This window comes from Coloeus monedula, assembly GCF_965178545.1.
Source record: "Coloeus monedula genome assembly, chromosome: 1".
NCBI classification, from domain to species: Eukaryota; Metazoa; Chordata; class Aves; order Passeriformes; family Corvidae; genus Coloeus; species Coloeus monedula.
In genome coordinates, this window is record NC_138781.1 from 4,902,941 (window position 1) to 4,912,811 (window position 9,871).

The window sequence follows — 9,871 nt, forward strand, 5'->3', positions numbered from 1 at the left end:
CAACATATATGGGAAAAATTCCTCGAGAGAGAAGAGAAAACAGACCTCCCAAAACCCCAACAGGTTTATTGCCTGTTCATATTTTTGTTTCCTGAACATGAGATCGCTCCTCATCTAGAATACAAAAACTTGTGAAAATAAAAGGAGATGCACAAATAAAAAGCCCTACACATGAACTGGCATTAAACAATATTCCAAATTTGCTTATTTTAAATACTATCAGAATAGATAACAAAAGAACTAGTATTACCATCCCCAAAGCATGTAGAACATTTCCCCTGTTTAGGAAGAGTTCCAAACCTATCATTAGATGTCACACAAGAAAGGATGGATGTATCAGTGTCACCACTTTGGTGACAATTACCCACAAAACCCAAACATTTCTTCTATTTTCAGGTGTGCGTATTGAATAAGTATTTTTTCTGTCCTACAGAGACAGTATTTAGGGGATTACCGATCTCTCATTTTCATAATTTCATTCCTTTACTCCTTTTCTCTGACTTTCTCTGGAAAAAAATTTAGTGATGCCAACCTAACTCATGGAGCAATTTCCTGCTTACTGCTTTTATGTAAAAACAGTGTGCTGGTGTGTAGACTGGAGAAACAGTTATTGCATCTTGACAATCAATCACCCAAATTAAAATAAGCCAACTTCATTATTGTCTGAGAAAATAACAAGTAATTAAAAATGAAGTATTTAGATAACAATTGTAGTAAGTATCAAGAGCCTCTTATTTTCCTTCTACTGAGTTCTATCATAAAAGAAATAGAGCAAATCAATTTTTTTCCCAAAACAATTTCAATCTAGTTTTATAATTAAATCAAAGATAGATTTCCCCATTAGCACAACTATTACAGTATCTGAGTAATTATGAATAATCAACCAAGGGTATTCTTTACTGATTTTTCCTGTGCATCATTAATTATCTGAAGTGACAGGCCTAACATAATTTCTATCATGAATAAACAAGTAGAGGAAACACGGAGGAAGTCAAGTACAAATAACAAGGAGATGGCCTCTCTTTGAAAATCAGAGCAATCCTGCAAAATGTTAATGGCTGTTCTATTTAAATGAAGCTGCAAGACATTAAAGCTTGTGATATGTTGCATATCATTAATTCTCAGGAAAAGAGTAGATGGAATTCATACTTAATTCAATGCAATTTTCTGCCAGTTAATGGCCCTGAGAATCAAACATTCACAAACGTAAATGAGAGTTTTTCCAAACCAATACTTCATGGGCTTTAAGAACTGGCTTTAACTGTGAGTAGAAAATTATACCTGAGCAATTTTCCTTTTTGTTGAGTTTGACCTTATTTTTATATTTGTAATATGATGCTCTCTTCTGATGATTTACTGTGCTACATATGAATTTTAAAATATTTTTTAATTTGATGCAGTTTATTTAATGAATAAATAAGTACAAAAATTGCTAACGTGGCTGGATTTCCTTTTTATGTTCATGTTCCTTTTCGGTTGTTATTCCATTTCAATGTCAGAAATACTATTTTAAAATTCCACCATGATAATTCCATGGTTTTGAAAAATTAAGCAATATTTCCTTTTCTATATTTTTGAGGATGTGACACCAAGAGAACAATTTCTCTGACCTTGTATAGGGAGATGCCAATTGAGATTTTTAAAAAAACTTTCTTTAGGATCTGTTGGAGTAGAGGTTAATGCATCTTTATAGCTTTCAGCAGCTCGTACATGGTCCTGGTGCTGATGGTGCTGGACTTTAATCACTGCGGCCAAATTCTGCCAGGAAGAAATTGGTCTTGGCTCCTTCAAAGGATCAGGGTTTTGTGTCCTCTGCTGTGTTTCAAAAACCTGCAGCAATGATGAAGAATGCAAGAAAATGAAGTAACCATCACAACAATTTCATGTTTCATGTGTGTCTGTGTGTCCTTTGGAGGGAACCTTGTGATCACTTTTTCTGGTCCAAACCAGAGGACTGAAGTCAATGACTGGCTGGAAAGCAGCTCTGCAGAAGAGGATCTGGGAGTCCTGGTGAACAATTAATTGGACATGAGTCAATGAGCCCCCGTAGCAAATAAAACCAACCATGTGTTGGGCTGGATCAGCTGGAGCGTAGCCAGCAGGTCAGGGGAAGAAACTCCCACTCTGTGTTCAGCAGCTGTTGGACAGAATTCCTGCAGAACTGCGCCCAGTTCTGGGCTCCCCAGTGCAAGGGAAAATACTCATCTACTGGAACAAGTCCAGCAAAGCTACAATCATCATAAAGGGGCTGGAGCCTGAACAGTTAATCAGCTCAGACTCTTTAAAGTCCCCTGGGAGTGACTCAGCCACTTGAGCACGGTCTCAGGAAGCCTTTGAAGTGCCTTTCTAGGGAAGAGTGCCTAACACATCCTCACTGGGGTGGCAGGCTGACTCTGCCCTGGAGAGTTGGCTCCAGGCAGCTTGGACCAGGTGACCTCCGAGGTCTCTTCCAACTTCAACCATTCCATGGGAGACCCCTTCACTCCCAAACTCTGAGGTGACTTATCCCAAAACCCCAGTTATTCCAGTGTGCTGATGGCTGCATTACTGACTGCTACCAACCCAGCTGAGCTGTTCCTGCATCCAGCAGTGCTGCTTAAATGCTGGAACATTTCCAAGAGCTCTGTTTGCACAGGAAATACCTTTGCCTACCAACCCGAGCAGGTCTGATAGCACTGGAACAGTGGTACAGTAAAGGAGACAAAAGAATGAGCTGTGTAGTTTCTGCAAAGCTTATAGTAATAAATAAAATCAGGCTGTTAAAACTCATATTATGCTCCATACAGCTGTACTGAATGTAGCTGCACTCCATAGATTTGGAAGCACCAACTTCCTTTACCATCAATATCTTATTTATAAGAAATAGAAATTCTCTTTTGTGAGTACAAGAGGGAGGCTTGAAACACACTAGTACAACAAAATCAACAAAACTGGATACAGCTGAATCTTTGCCCCTGCCTGGCAACTCTTAAATGTAGAATTATCTTTCTTTATGCTTCTCCAAGGTTAAAAGATTCAATGCTTTACAACTTCTGAAGGGTGATACTGTTAACAATATGATGATCATTTAAATTGTTTATGTATGATGCAAATATGAAAATGTTGTCTAATCACTGTCAGAATTCCCATTCATGAGCATCCTGTGCCTGCCTTCCAAGAGGTATAAATAAATATGACTGAAGATCGTGACAGATTTATTAATATTTGCCAGTGAAGTGGATAATCCTGTCGGATACATAATTGTTCAGGATTAAATTCAATTGTTCACATGATAAAGGTCCTGCACATCATCTGCACAAGTGGAAGACGAAATGAATTTCCTTAAGAAAATGTAATTTAAACTGGTTTGATCTACGAGATGCTCTTCCTTTTGATTTTGAATAATCACTTTCTGTAAACATTATTGTCCTCAGTAATGTTTAGTTCCTACTCCCAATTATTTTGACCAAAACATTGTTTAGGGTCAGCTTCTTTGATAATCTTGAAATTTATTATAGGCCTATTACTACACAAATATTTTGCATTGATAATGAGGGAAGAACTAATATTCTGTTAATATTTTTCATCATTCTTAACTAATTAAATTCATTCACAGAATTTCCTCTGCGTTGCAAGCTTACTTCTGAAGCTTGCTGATTTTAGACAGTCAATATTTGAAAACATTAATCCTTTGAGATTTTGAATGGTTATACCTTTATTCCTTAATTTCTGGTGAGTTCTACCATAAAACAGTTCTGAAAGAGGCCAAAGATCTTTATTCATGCTACACAGTCCTTCTGCTATACTGAAAAATTACTTGTACAACAGCCTTGAGAAGTCTTTAAAAACAGCTACAGCCAAGAATTGCCTGAAACTTTCTCCACCGACTGAAAAAAGAAAGCTACAACTAACTCAGCTGCAGCTTTTTATACTGTATCTACATATCTAAATGTAGAGCAGTCAGCACACATCTTACATTTACAGAGGAACGTTTAGAAAAGACTGAAATTTGAGAAAATAATGGTACAGTCAAGCTGAAATTGCTAAGCACACAAAGAGCTTTGAAAAATAAGCATTTAAAGTGTTCAGTTCTCTGCAGGATCTGCCAGTTCTGGATTACATTGTTTTAGTTCCATTGCCATGAATGATAAATGACATTTCCTTCAAAATTCGGTATCTGCAAAAGCAAAGACCTGATGCAGATATCATTGTGTGGAAATGTCATAACACTGCAGTATTTGTAGTGGCTTAAAGCCCTGTAACAACCACAATAAATTTCTGATGACCTACCAGTTGTTATGGTTTTAACCTTGCATTACCAGTTTGCTGGTTTTTATCATGGACTGACTTTACTATAACAGGAAAATCCTCTGTTGACAAACTGTTTTGGAGAATACCTAAAATATTAATCCTAGCTATTTATTAACACTAATTCAATCCTATTTCCACTGTCTAATACACAATTAGCATAATAAAATTTTAAAAAGTAAAATTTCAATAAGAGTTTGCTCAGAAATTTGACAACAGTTTTCATCCACCATTTATGGATTTACCAGTTTTGATGACATGAAGATACCACCTTTGTTTAGTGCCACATGGGACCAAAAAATCTCCTTTGCCCATTTTCAGAAACTCTTTTAAATGCAGAAACTTAAACTTTTAAATGCAGACTGTTTCCTGTACAACACAACTAATGAGGAAAGAATAATCACAGAAAAAAAAAAAATAAAAGCCACAGGGAGAAGAGGCTGGAAAATCTTCCTAAAGTCCTCGTATCTTTTTGTCACTAGGTCAGGATTTGCCTCTTAATGGAACAGTCAGTAAGACCTGTTCAGAAAGCTCTTTGATTCCAGCCTCCTTGCCTCTGGCATATAATTACATCAAAGCAATTCCAAAGTTACAACCAAATGAAAGTAGACACAATAAAACAGTGTTAACCCCAAATATTATTTTATTTTCCCTCCGTAGAAACAAATAAACATTCTTCCTCATCTGAAAAAGTTTTTGAATAATATAGAAGTATTCACTAAAAAAACCCAAACAAAACAATGAATTATTCCAGATTTTATAGTAAACAAGAAATGTAATCTAGATAATTATAAACTTAGGTACAGTATGCATTAGTTTTTACATATTTATACTTATTCATATTTGGCTAAAAGTCTAATGATCTCATTTTACTTTTTAAATAGCGAGGCCTTCTGCCTTGCTATGGATGAAGTACCATTGATACACTCCCTCTAAGATCCAGGAGATGTTTCCAGCCTTCTGTCGAGTCCTTCATAATTTTTATCCATTAGCTATAAAAACATTCTTGCATAATATAATTAATTATCCATGTATTCTTCTGGTATCTTTGATTTTCCAGCTCTAAACCAGCATCACAATCCAAAAACTAAAATATTCAGATTCTAAAGACTAAACCAAAAATGTGCTAAATGTGTAAAATTTTGAAAAGTGATGTAACAGCAACAACATTCAAACGGAGTGAAACCCTTCCAATGCTTGAAACACACATGCAGGGCTCCTCGGACTGTGGTGCTGAAACCAAAATTACTCAACATTTGCCAGATTGGAAAGCAGAGCAGTAAGTTTTCTCTTTTAGAAAGTATATTTTAAAAAAATTAAATATTTTTGCAAAATGTCGCATTGACTATATAACATATATATTCATACACACACTATATATATAATTCTCCACTGACAGACCTTTGTTTTCCTAAAATTTATCGCCTCTAATCGAATAAATAACTTTCTTTTTTAGTGTCTGAAACATTTTTGTGCTGATGCTCCCGAAGCACCCATGCAACCATTTAAAGCAAATCTCTGTGCAGCACAGAATCATCCTCAAGGGAGCTACATGAAAATAAAGCTTGATTTCTCTCTGTGAGAAGACACAATGTGTCACTACAAATCCTGCTACGCAATGCTGCTCTTTAATAATTTATTGGAGTCTCTGGGCTCTGGGTAAGCTGACAAATTTAATATGGGAGTGCTGCTCAAGTGTTGAATAAATATGATCTAAAGTATTTTTCCAAACAAAACTGCTGCAAAAAAGTGGCCCAGGGCGGACTAGATTTTTTTTTCAGTAATTTATTGACAGCAGCACTACCTTTGGTACCGGTTTCTTTAGTAAATTAGATAAAATAATAATTAAAACATGCCTACATTTACCAAATCTCTCCTAGATTTCTTTTATTCTACAACTCCTAATTTAACCTGCAGAGATGAATGAAACACTGGACTAAGGGATCACCAAGTTTCAGACTGCTGAAACTTGTGACAAGCAAAATGTGAAAGCATAAGTTAAAAAAAGACCACCTTATCTATATTTTTACACCTTTTGTCATCTCACTGCATATCTCTCTTTCCAGGCTTTTAGATTATGAGGCAAACCAACGTTTGATTTTTTTGATAGCTCTTTGGATGATCTTTCAGTGATCATTCACTCCCATTATCTATTTCTTCTATTTTAGCCACTCATTGAAATAAATATAACTCAAAGCATTGCTGCTTAGTTTCCTTAGAAAAACCTTGATAATGCTTTGATGAGGGAGTTGTGAAATCCAAGCAAGCAGATCACTCTTTTCTGTGTATTTCCACAGGACAGCCCTTTGTTAGAGCCATGTTGGCTCTTCCCAGGGATGTAATACTCAGGTACCCACTAAAACTGTTATTTACTGTAGTTTCTATTACTTTATTAAGGCTTACAGACCTCCCCTTCAGATCTGTGCTAGAATTCCTTTTTAAAAATAGTGTTTGGCACTTCCCAGTCCCCTGCAGCCAAAGTGCTTTGAGCAAACGGTACAAAACATGTGCTTGTGGTGTGCCAGCTCCTTCCCCTGCTCCTCCAGAAAGATGGGGCAAGTACCACCTATTCCTGCAAATTGACTCTTTGTTTTCTCTGTTCATGGGCTCTTTCACCTCCACCTTAACATAAGAGAATGCAAAGAAAGGTTTGGGAATTGAAACCTCTTCACTGCCTTCTGTGATAAACACAAATGCGAAGAATTCCTCTAGATTTTCCTTTTTTTTGTTGTTATGGTCTTGTATTTCCTAATTTAGTATTGGCATCAGACTCTCTTCTCTGGCATCTACTTTTGGTACGTCTGAAGAAAGGTTTCTCATTTCTATTGTTTGTAGAAATACAATTACACGGCCAACACTGCAGCTCCTCATTGGCTCACCTGTTACAAAAAACATTCTGAAGAAAAGCAGTTTCATAAAAAACACAACTATGAGATGAGGTTCCCAAATATACACAGCAAAAAACCCCACAGATGAATGCTAGGCATAATTTTATTTCCCTTCTGAATACTTTTACTTCCCATCTGCTCAATGAACGTGATACATGGATCTGCAGTCACAGCTTAGAGACAACTCCAGGGAAAAGTTACCTAAAAATGCTTCTGAGACTATCCCATGCTTTCTTTGGATAAATATGAACCAATGCCTGTGGATTTTCAAGCATAAATAGCTGCTGAAGTGACAGGGAATGCAAGAATTTCACTTGGAAGCAAAGGCAGAGGATGAAAAAAGCAGCTTTTTTTTCTCTTCTCTTTTTACACATCGGACTTGAACCAGAGAGATTATGTGGATGGATCCTTTGGAAAAATGAGATCTTGGAGGTGAGAGCAGTACTGCCACGGAGTTTTAATGAAACCAATACTTCTATATGGAAATGAAAATGCTCATGCAGAAAATATAACTAGCATTTTAACGATAGTAATATAGTAATGTTTCAAATTAATTCTGCTACTTTAAAAACTTTCAGAACTTTTCCCTTCGTGACTTAAGGCAGAATCAGAAAGATCCATCTTAAGTAGAACACAATGGGGCAGACATGAAATACCACAACTTCTTAGTGATCACCTACACCTTGGAAAACAGCAACATTGGACTATTGATTTGTTTCTTCAGCTATTAATGCTAAAAATTGTCTCAGCTGGTAGAAATACTGATCTTGAGCACAATTCTCTGCCTACAGAGAGGAACAGAAACACAATATTGGTAAAAAAAATAGCAATAATCTCTTTCTGGATTATACTATCAGGGGAATAATTGTTAAAGGCTGTTAAAATGAGAACAGTAGTGGACAGGTTTTGGGTTTTTTTCCATAGTCTTAAGCTGTACCCAGGGAGTTTTAGGTTAAACACAAGGAGGAATTTCTTCACTGAAAGGGTGATTAGATATTGTAATGGGCTGCTGTCGCGGGTTCCATTTGTCCCGGGCGGAAACACCAATTTAGTGTAGTGGTTTGGTCCAAAATACTCATTACTGTTTATCTGCTGTGAGATAAGAATTAGGAGAAATGCAAAGCAGGCACCAAACTTGAAAGAATATAAAGTTTATTAACAGACCTAAAAGAGGGAAGAAAAAAAATTATACCACCTTCAGAACTCTCCTCCTCCCCCCACCTTCCTCCCTTCTCCCACTGACAATGTGAAAAAAACAACCCTTAAGATGTTCAGTCTGTTTACCACTTCCATAATAACCTTGTTCAGTCCATTTAGAAAGAGAAGTCTCTTCTTGCTCATGCTATGAAAACATTATCACAACGAGACAGCCGCCCACTTCCAAATATTGTTCAGTCCATTTAGGAAGAGGAGTCTCTCTGCCTGCGTGTGAGTCCTTTCCCCCGACTTGCAGCTTTTCCCGCAACTGCTTTCGAGGGTCCACTCTTGAAGTTTCTTGGGGTACAATTTTAAGGTTGAGCCGTTCAGAAACAAAAACAGAGGCCCTTCTCCTTCCCTGGGAGCAAAGGGTCTTCATCATCTTCATCATTAAGACTATCTCTGGAAGCATCTCTAGGCACTGAGGTTTTCTCCTTTCCCGTTTGGAGCAAAAGTCCTCATCTGGTTCATCTCTCCTTGTTCAAACTTCTCATGAAATTACAGCTGTGTCAGCATCTGCCTATCTCAGCGCAGGTGCTTTTGCTTACGAGTTGAACACTCCACCCCCCATATCTTCATGAAATTACAACAGGATACTCTGATATATCATAGCTTCACAACAGAATTTCAGCTTTAAGCATCTCCTCTCTCTCTTCCCTCAGGTTTTCAGCTCTTCACAGCAGTAAAAGGGTTAATCTCACCTCAGCCTTGCAGCTTTGCAGCTGGAATGTTGAATTTTTCTTATCGCAGTGGAGAGGGGGGAGAGCCGAGCCGCTCCGGCTGCCCACGGCAAGGCAGTGGGGGGGGTTCCACGGCTGGAACAGGTCCATGGCTCCAGGATGGCCGTGGCCCGGCCCGGCCTGGCCCAAGCAGGGCCTGGCCGGGCCCGCTGGCCCCCACACGGGGCCCGCAGCCACCTGTGCCAGCGCCGGAAACGAGAGAGAGCTTGGAGGGGGAGTTTGCCTATTCTTAAATGTGGATCACAGAGGTGTTCACAACTTTAAGTGGCTTAGAGAATTGTCCATATTCAAACTGGCCAGCTGATAGGTTCTATCAGTTCCCAGAGGAAACTGTAAGCACCCCTTAGCAAGGACGTCCCTTCCGGGACTATGCTTGCTAACCTATGACAGCTGCCCAGGGAGGTGGTGGAGCCACCATCCCTGGAGGTGTCTGAGGGAAGATTGGATGTGGCACATGTGGCATTTAAGTAAAACCTTATAAAATGAAGGCCTTGCTGTCTTTGTAAAACTATGGCTCAGGCCTGTTACTTCGGCTAGAGAAGGACTGTAAGAAAAGTCCATGAGAAGAAAAACATTTAGTTTTTACCTGTGAGAATGTAGTACTAACAGAAGCACGACATTTAAACAATAGGAGAAAACAGCAACATATCCGCACCCGTTTTTTCTGAATGCTTGAACGCTTATGCCACAGGTAGCCAATGGTAGTATGCTGTAGTTAATAACAGCCAATGAGTCTACTGTAGTAGTGTAGCAGCCAGC